Genomic DNA, 8,750 nt, shown 5'->3' on the forward strand with positions numbered 1-8,750 from the left:
TCCCCCAACACGTGTGGACAGGTGGAGCTACCCTGATCAGTCTAACACCTAGGCCAGAATCACATTCTCACCAGCAGGAGCAACAGTCCATCAGGGAAGTTTCTCTAGTTTCCCCACCAGACCCAGATCTCGCTCATGCCAGTATGTGCTAGGCCCTTACCTGTCATAGGCTACCCATCCCATCCTAGCCAACGTATAAGTGGTGGATGAGGCCCGGCCGGCCCTACACTGCATTCTTGGGTGTGTCTATGGGTGCTGCAGCCTGGACCAAGCCAGCCTGTACCCAAATCCTGTACCCATGAGTGTCGGCGGTTCCATGGTCATGGCTAGCTCAGCCTGTCACCACCCCAGCTCGAAGCAAAATCAGCTGAAATTGCAGATCACAGGGGTAGGTCCACACATTCCCCACAGAACCTGCCCCCAGAGCAAGTTCTCTTGCATGCTGGTTAATGTCATGGCCCAGCCTAACATTACCCGTCCCCTATTTCAACTCTTGTTGGTGAGTACTGTGATCTAGCCCTGCCAGCCCTAGCTTTAGTGTGCACCAGTGAGTGGTAGTCGGCATTAGTCAATGCTAACTACCCCAGCTCTACTATCACACAAGGGTTGATGCTTCAGTCTGAACATTGAAGGTGCTTGTGTTGCCGCCTCAGGATCCCCCGAGTAGGTATCCAGCGCCTTGGCGCCCAACCGAGTCCTCAGGCCACGCAGCTTGAGCCCTGCCGCCTGGGAGTCCACCCAGGGTTAGACGGGGCTCTACGGCTCCCAGCACCCCGCCATCTTGTCTTTCCACAAAAACCGCGGAGCGCTCTGACCCCGCAGCGTCTTCCCTGCACAGACCGCTCTCGCGCACACAGCCCAACCTCCCTCCGCTCCGCCTGTTCGCGCGCGGTGACAACACAGCCACACAGGAAGCTGCATCCCGAAAAGGCAACAGTCGGGTCCTCCCGCTGGTGTGACCCGCAGGCGGAAAAGGCGGAGCATGTAAATCAGAAGAGTCTATTGCACGTGGGCATGCCGGGAGGAAAAAAATCAGTCAACTTTTTCGTTGATACCCTCAGAGTAGGGGGTGCGCAGCGGAGCCTGAAGACGTGCATGAGGAGTGTGAAGGAAACAAAGGCAGCGGGGTCAGAAGTAGGGCTTGGGTTTGTGACCTTGGGTAGAATGTGTGTGAGAGGAGGCCGGAAGGGGTGAGGCGGGTGTGTTTGGCATCGCTTCTCGGCCTTTTGGCTAAGATCAAGTGTAGTATCTGTTCTTATCAGTTTAATATCTGATACGTCCTCTATCCGAGGACAATATATTAAATGGATTTTTGGAGCCTGGAGTTGGAATAGGAGCTTGCTCCGTCCACTCCGCGCATCGACCTGGTATTGCAGTACCTCCAGGAACGGTGCACCCCCTCTCGGGGAAACAATTCTGGTTGCAAGAACAGACCTCTGCTCCTCATTTAGTGTATCTTCACCGTTTCCTTTGGCAACTTTCGTCTGTCGTCACCTCTTGCTGCCATTTGGCTTGCTACTGCTCCTCTCTCGAAAGCAGAACTTAAACACAGCTCACAGCTACAGCCCTGGCACGTTACCCTAGTGGATAAAGTCCTACCTTGTATGCGAATCTTTGAAGACAAGAACAAAAGCAGGAAGTGTAATGGGTAAGGCATCCTAAGTGCGAGTGCTCTGCCATTCAGCCCGGGTAGCCAGGGGAATCCAGGGCATGTGCGGAACACACAGTCGGCAGCACAGACAGGAGGCTCAGGTGAGGCAGAGAGCTGAGTGTGCAGCCTGTGCTCAGACTGGGGCTTGTAGGGAAAGGGCTCCAGTCCTCCCTGCCTTTTCTCCTTCCACCTCCCAAGCCTCCAGAACACAGGGTTTGCCAGAGTGAGAATGGAGGAACAATTCCTTTGAGGTTTCACTACTCAGTGTTATCAGCCTGGGGAGACCAGAGCAAATGCCCCCCCCCCACCTTCCTTGGGGCAAGAAGGCTGTGAAGGTTTTACTGCCTGCAAGTAACTCATCCGGCTGGGTAAGCCACTTGGTGCTGAGCAGAGAGGAGTTACTGGGGAGCTTTCCCTAGGAGGAAGGCTGGGCACACCTGTGAAGTTGTTGGGGTCCCGGCAGGACTGTGGACTGTAAAATGCTGGGTTGTTTTCAGGTGCGTTCCTGAGGTTAAGAAAGGCTGCTGCATTTGAGGCCTGGCACGGTAGCGTAGTGGCTAAAGTCCTTGCCTTGAACGCGCAGGGTTCTCATATGGGTGCCGGCTCTAAACCCGGCAGCCCTGCTTCCCATCCTGCTCTCTGCTTGTGGCCTGGGAGAGCAGTTGAAGATGGCCCAGAGCTTTAGGCTCCTGCACCTGCATGGGAGATCCAGTGAAGCTCTAGATCCCTGGTTTCAGAGCAGCACAGCTCCACTGCAGCCCTTGCGGTCACTTGGGGAGTGAGCCATCGGACGGACAGAAGATCTTCCTCTGTACATCTGACCTGCCTTGCACACCCACATCCCATATGGTGCCAGTTCAAGTCCTGGCAACTCTATTTTGCAAGGTGGTCCAACTGTTTGGGCCCCTGAACACAAGTTTGGGACCCAGGTGACTTCTGGCTCCTGGGTGTGGCCCAGCCTGAACTGCTGGACGCAATTGGAATATGTCTGTGATCCCCCTCTCTGTGATTCCGACTTTGAGCAAATCAAGAACTCTTGAGGAAGGAAGGAAGGAAGAGCACCAGAGAGTGTGGTCGACCTGTTCTGCTTTCCATCCTCTGACACGCAGGCAGGCTCTGGACGTCCTCTACTGGCCCTGGGGAGCTGGCTGTCACGTCCTCTGTGTGCATCCAGGCCTGCTGTCCACCGCACAGGCATAAGCAACGAAGGAGGCGCAGTCACTAAGACACGCACTAGAGAACTGGTGGGTGTCGTGGCCCAACCCGGCCTGGCCTGCGTGCTCGGCCTGGCCTCGCTCGTGCCAGTGTGCCGCAAAGTGGCCCAGGCATGCCCTGCCCCTAGAGCCAGGCCCTTGTGGTCACCAGAGGGAACTATGGCCTAGCAGGGAGCTGCCCCTACCAGGTCTGCTGCTTGTGCCCGTGTGCTGCAGCCCAGCTTGCCTGCCACGGGCCTGCCCCCAGTCCTAGCACCCACCGGTGGGTACGAAGGCCTAGCCTGACCGACCCAGATTCTAGCTGGCAGTACTACAGCCTAGCCCAGCCTGACCGCCCCATATCCAATCCTCATGTGAACCGGCAGGGGCTGTGGTCTAGCCCAGCCCACCCCGCAACCGTTCTGGCTCTCGGAAGTGCCGGACCCAGCTCACACATCCAGCTCCTGGGTAGTGTGCCTCCTCTGTGTAAGGCAGAGGATGCGTGTCGGGGCCCTTGGCTTTGTGTGTCCCGGCCCCTGCTGCTACGGGTATGTGTGGTTTGAACCAGGGGCTGATGACCTCGCTGCCCTGCCACAGCCCCATCGGTCTGCCTTTCAAATCAACACACGAATCTTCAACTCACACTGGAGACAGAAACTGTAAGTAAAGGACACGGGTTTAGAAAAGGAAACAGGGGCACCCTGTAGGAGAAGTGGGGGGTGGGGGGTTGTGCGCGACAATTTAGACCTCTGGGTGGCATCTCAGCGGTGACCAGGAAACCCCTACCCCTACCTGATGCCGCGCTGCAGCGGGAACAGCTCACAGCTGTGCTCAGGGGTCAGGAAGGCCGCGGGAGGCGCTCAGGGGGCGACTGGGGGCCGGTCCTCCTCCCGCTCCCATCGCGGGCGGCCCCCGCCCTCGCACGTCCGCGGGGCCGGCGGGGAGCCGAGCAGGGGAGCCGAGCAGGGGAGCCGAGCAGGAGAGCCGAGCAGGAGAGCCGAGCAGGGTGCGGGGAGCCGGGCAGGGGGCGTGGCACCGAGCAGGGGGCGGGCGGGGACGTCAGCTCCGGGAGGGTGAGGGGGCGGGGCATGCAAAGTTTAGGCGGCTGCTGAGCCCGGGGCATGCCGGGAGGATCATGGCAGTCAACTTTCTTACTGAAAACGTGCCGAGTAGGAGGTGTAGAGCGGAGCCTGACGACGTGTATGAGGAGTGTGAAAGAAACAAAGGCAGCGGGGTCAGAAGTAGGGCTTGGGTTTGTGACCTTGGGTAGAATGTGTGTGAGAGGAGGCCGGAAGGGGTGAGGCGGGTGTGTTTGGCATCGCTTCTCGGCCTTTTGGCTAAGATCAAGTGTAGTATCTGTTCTTATCAGTTTAATATCTGATACGTCCTCTATCCGAGGACAATATATTAAATGGATTTTTGGAGCCTGGAGTTGGAATAGGAGCTTGCTCCGTCCACTCCGCGCATCGACCTGGTATTGCAGTACCTCCAGGAACGGTGCACCCCCTCTCGGGGAAACAATTCTGGTTGCAAGAACAGACCTCTGCGTCTTGCGCTTTTCCCTGCTAAGCTGCTTTTCTCCACTGTTTTTCTCACGCTTGTCTTACTCTTATCGGTGCTGCTTGTTGCATCTTTTACCATCAGCTTACCTGCCGAGCACCAGGTTATTTGAAGCATACTCAGCCTTCTCACACAAACCTTCTAACCTGGCACTGCTCATTTCAACGGTAGGGTTGTTTGCACCAACGTGTCTTCTAGCCACTCCTTCATTCCCCACACGGCCGCCGTGCCTGACACTGGCTCCCACCAGAGCCCAGCACGCCATCTGGCTCTGCCCTGTGCCTCCCGGCACCTCATCTCGCACTGCAGTGTATTTACGGCCGGGTGCATTGAGGTGGAGTGGTCCCATGGCCCTGGCTGGGTTGCCCAGGGCACTTCTGTCCACCTGCAAGGTGGATGCTGGCTTTGTTTGTATGCCCTGGGGTCGTTTGGCCTGGGACTTTCACTCTGCCTGTGCCGTGGGTGCTGGGTTCCCAAGCCCCAGGGGTCAGATGTCCTCTGGGGCACAGGTTTCCTGGCCTGCACGGTCAGTGCTGAGTCCATGAGCCCCAGGGTTGGGGATGTGGCAGGGCACGGGACCTTGACTGGGCACATGTGCCACCTGTGAGAACTGGTGTTCTTCCTCGGTGTGGAGGAATGGAGTGCTGGACCGCAGGCCGTGGTGAACATTGCCCGTTGTTCCTGCAGAGGAACATACAGAGAATAAAGAACAGAACCTGTTCTATGGACAATCACCCCAGCAAATGATAACGGCCAATATCTGGACAAAATGGAGACTCTAAGGTTGACTCTGCCAGCCAGTGGACATTGGAAGTGATTTCTCATCCACAGATTACCAGACCACCAGCAATGACCCTGATGGTCATTGCTAATATCCCAGTTCTGTGAGGTCTTTGTTACACAATTTCTTCACAAGTGTATTCACGGGTAGCGGTGTTGCAAGTGCAGGAGACAAGACTTGAACCACGGTTGTTTTGCTGTCACCGCCACGCGCATAGATTTAGGTATTTGCTCACAGCACGGACCCGCAAATCCCAGTTCCTCTATGACATTGCTTGGAAAGGGAGCCATGAGGGGAGACCAAAACGAACCCGTGAGTTGACTATATTTTCTGTATTTTTCAATCGCCATTAAATAAGCAGGTGAGTACATGAATCTTCTTTTAAAAGTTGCACACACAGGGCCCGGCGGCGTGGCCTAGCGGCTAAAGTCCTCGCCTTGAAGCCCCGGGATCCCATATGGGCGCCGGTTCTAACCCCGGCAGCTCCACTTCCCATCCAGCTCCCTGCTTGTGCCTGGGAAAGCAGTCGAGGACGGCCCAAAGCCTTGGGACCCTGCACCCGCGTGGGAGACCCGGAAGTGGTTCCTGGTTCCCGGCTTCGGATCGGCACGCACCGGCCATTGCGGCTCACTTTGGGGAGTGATTCATCGGACAGAAGATCTTCCTCTCTGTCTCCTCCTCTCTCTGTATGTCTGACTTTGCAATAAAAATAAATAAATCTTTAAAAAAAATATAAAGTTGCACACACAGAACATTCTTGGGAGATACCACTACTCATTCTGCAAAACAGTCACAACGTGGTTATTAGGCTGCGTGAATCAGGATCTGGGTGGGACTACAAGGAAGCTGCTGGATCCTGGCCTCAGATTCACTCAGCTTTAACCGTGGAGGCCACTTGGGGAGTGAAACAGCAGATGGAACATCCTTCTCTCATGCTCTGTGAATCTGCCTTTCCAGTTAAAAAATTTACATGTGTATTTACATGTATTTATTTACATATACATACATATTTATACATATGTGTGTGTGTAATAAATCCCAATTAGGTTCTTCGTAAACAAATGTCCATAATGGCAAAGAGTTCAGCATGCTTTGTATTGTCATGGTATAGTCCACAGTTTCATTGGGAATCCTTTGGCCACCCTCTCTTGCAATGACCATCAGGGTCGCTCCGGAGTCCCCCCCCCCCCCCAAAAAAAAAAGCAAACAAAAACAGAGTAGAGAACAAGGAAAGATTAGAAGCAGACTTGAAAAGTTCAGCGTGGATCCACATATACCTTACTAGGTAGGACACAAAGATTAGTTACTCCTCACAAGGGTATTGAAGATTTCTCTGCACACCCCTCCTAAAACTGTTCTGCACCTCAACTGTTGACAAATGCCTTCTTAGAGTCATAAGCCACTGTAGACTTTCCTAAAATCTGCCAAGTTCAGCAAAAGTATGCTTCAACACTATAAACTGCTAAATACTAGAATGAAAATAGGAGACAGATGCATAGTACCTTATAGCCATCTTAGGTGTGTAGCAGCCGGTTCTGTGTATAAACTAAAGTTCAAATGTCAATGAAGTCACAGCATGTGCTTAAGAACTTGCATTTTAAAAACAGATTGATTACTCAATACCATGTCAATTAATTCACAATGTTGTAAATTGTTGATGTTGTGTTGAGGCTTTCAGTTGATCGGGGATGATATGCCAGATCTACCTTCAGACCAGAGATGGTCTCCCCAAGAGACAGTTGAATTTATCTGGACATTAAGAACCTGGATATGCTTGGTATAGGTATGCAATGAAAACAATCTTGACATAATTTGAAGTAAAACACTACAACAATGTGGAGGAATCAAACTGTTCCACATAACGCACATAAACAACAAGCAAACAAGAGGAACGCATCACACCGGCCTTGGTGCATTAACCTTCACAGACACAAGTGTAAAGACGATGTTAACCAAACACTTTCACCATTCCATTCAACAACTGCTACAATACCATAATTACAGATCTTAGCGAGCAATAAAACTAAAGCAACACAGTATATTAAGAATGAGAAACAAGTCAAAAGGTACACTTCTGCTCTTGCAACCAGGATTGTTTCCCCGGGGGGGATCCAGGGTGAGGGTCAAATGGGCGTGATCATTGTTCTCAGACTTTCTGTGTCGTCTTCTTCCCATGCCTGGGAGAAGGGTGAGATAAGGGGAGCAGTCACACCCATTCTCCCAGCCATCCCAGGACCCCAAGGACAGGGAGCAACCACCCGATCTCGACCCCAGGGCAGAGTCAACCTTAGAGTCTCCATTTTGTCCAGATATTGGCCGTTATCATTTGGCTGGGGTGATTGTCCATAGAACAGGTTCTGTTCTTTATTCTCTGTATGTTCCTCTGCAGGAACAACGGGCAATGTTCACCACGGCCTGCGGTCCAGCACTCCATCCTCCACACCGAGGAAGAACACCAGTTCTCACAGGTGGCACATGTGCCCAGTCAAGGTCCCGTGCCCTGCCACATCCCCAACCCTGGGGCTCATGGACTCAGCACTGACCGTGCAGGCCAGGAAACCTGTGCCCCAGAGGACATCTGACCCCTGGGGCTTGGGAACCCAGCACCCACGGCACAGGCAGAGTGAAAGTCCCAGGCCAAACGACCCCAGGGCATACAAACAAAGCCAGCATCCACCTTGCAGGTGGACAGAAGTGCCCTGGGCAACCCAGCCAGGGCCATGGGACCACTCCACCTCAATGCACCCGGCCGTAAATACACTGCAGTGCGAGATGAGGTGCCGGGAGGGCACAGGGCAGAGCCAGATGGGCGTGCTGGGCTCTGGTGGGAGCCAGTGTCAGGCACGGCGGCCGTGTGGGGAATGAAGGAGTGGCTAGAAGACACGTTGGTGCAAACAACCCTACCGTTGAAATGAGCAGTGCCAGGTTAGAAGGTTTTGTGTGAGAAGGCTGAGTATGCTTCAAATAACCTGGGTGCTCGGCAGGTAAGCTGATGGTAAAAGATGCAACAAGCAGCACCGATAAGAGTAAGACAAGCGTGAGAAAAACAGTGGAGAAAAGCAGCTTAGCAGGGAAAAGCGCAAGACGCAGAGGTCTGTTCTTGCAACCAGAATTGTTTCCCCGAGAGGGGGTGCACCGTTCTGGAGGTACTGCAATACCAGGTCGATGCTGCGGAGTGGACGGAGCAAGCTCCTATTCCAACTCCAGGCTCCAAAAATCCATTTAATATATTGTCCTCGGATAGAGGACGTATCAGATATTAAACTGATAAGAACAGATACTATACACTTGATCTTAGCCAAAAGGCCGAGAAGCGATGCCAAACACACCCGCCTCACCCCTTCCGGCCTCCTCTCACACACATTCTACCCAAGGTCACAAACCCAAGCCCTACTTCTGACCCCGCTGCCTTTGTTTCTTTCACACTCCTCATACACGTCGTCAGGCTCCGCTCTACACCTCCTACTCGGCACGTTTTCAGTAAGAAAGTTGACTGCCATGATCCTCCCGGCATGCCCCGGGCTCAGCAGCCGCCTAAACTTTGCATGCCCCGCCCCCTCACCCT

At 53.8% G+C, this 8,750-nt stretch overlaps 3 non-coding genes across 3 annotated transcripts; 2 read left to right on the forward strand and 1 right to left on the reverse strand.

Moving 5' to 3' along the window:
- Positions 1 to 1,210: 1,210 nt before the first annotated feature.
- LOC118759746 (U2 spliceosomal RNA) lies at positions 1,211 to 1,401 on the forward strand. The gene has a single exon (XR_004996396.1). It is a non-coding gene; the product is annotated as a U2 spliceosomal RNA (small nuclear RNA).
- Positions 1,402 to 4,161: 2,760 nt separating this feature from the next.
- Positions 4,162 to 4,352, forward strand: LOC131482465 (U2 spliceosomal RNA). Its single transcript, XR_009247022.1, has one exon. It is a non-coding gene; the product is annotated as a U2 spliceosomal RNA (small nuclear RNA).
- A 3,958-nt stretch (positions 4,353 to 8,310) lies between these two features.
- LOC131482452 (U2 spliceosomal RNA) lies at positions 8,311 to 8,503 on the reverse strand. The gene has a single exon (XR_009247010.1). It is a non-coding gene; the product is annotated as a U2 spliceosomal RNA (small nuclear RNA).
- Between the last annotated feature and the right edge of the window lie 247 nt (positions 8,504 to 8,750).

The sequence above is a fragment of the Ochotona princeps genome, chromosome 17, assembly GCF_030435755.1.
Source record: "Ochotona princeps isolate mOchPri1 chromosome 17, mOchPri1.hap1, whole genome shotgun sequence".
Classification (NCBI taxonomy): Eukaryota; Metazoa; Chordata; class Mammalia; order Lagomorpha; family Ochotonidae; genus Ochotona; species Ochotona princeps.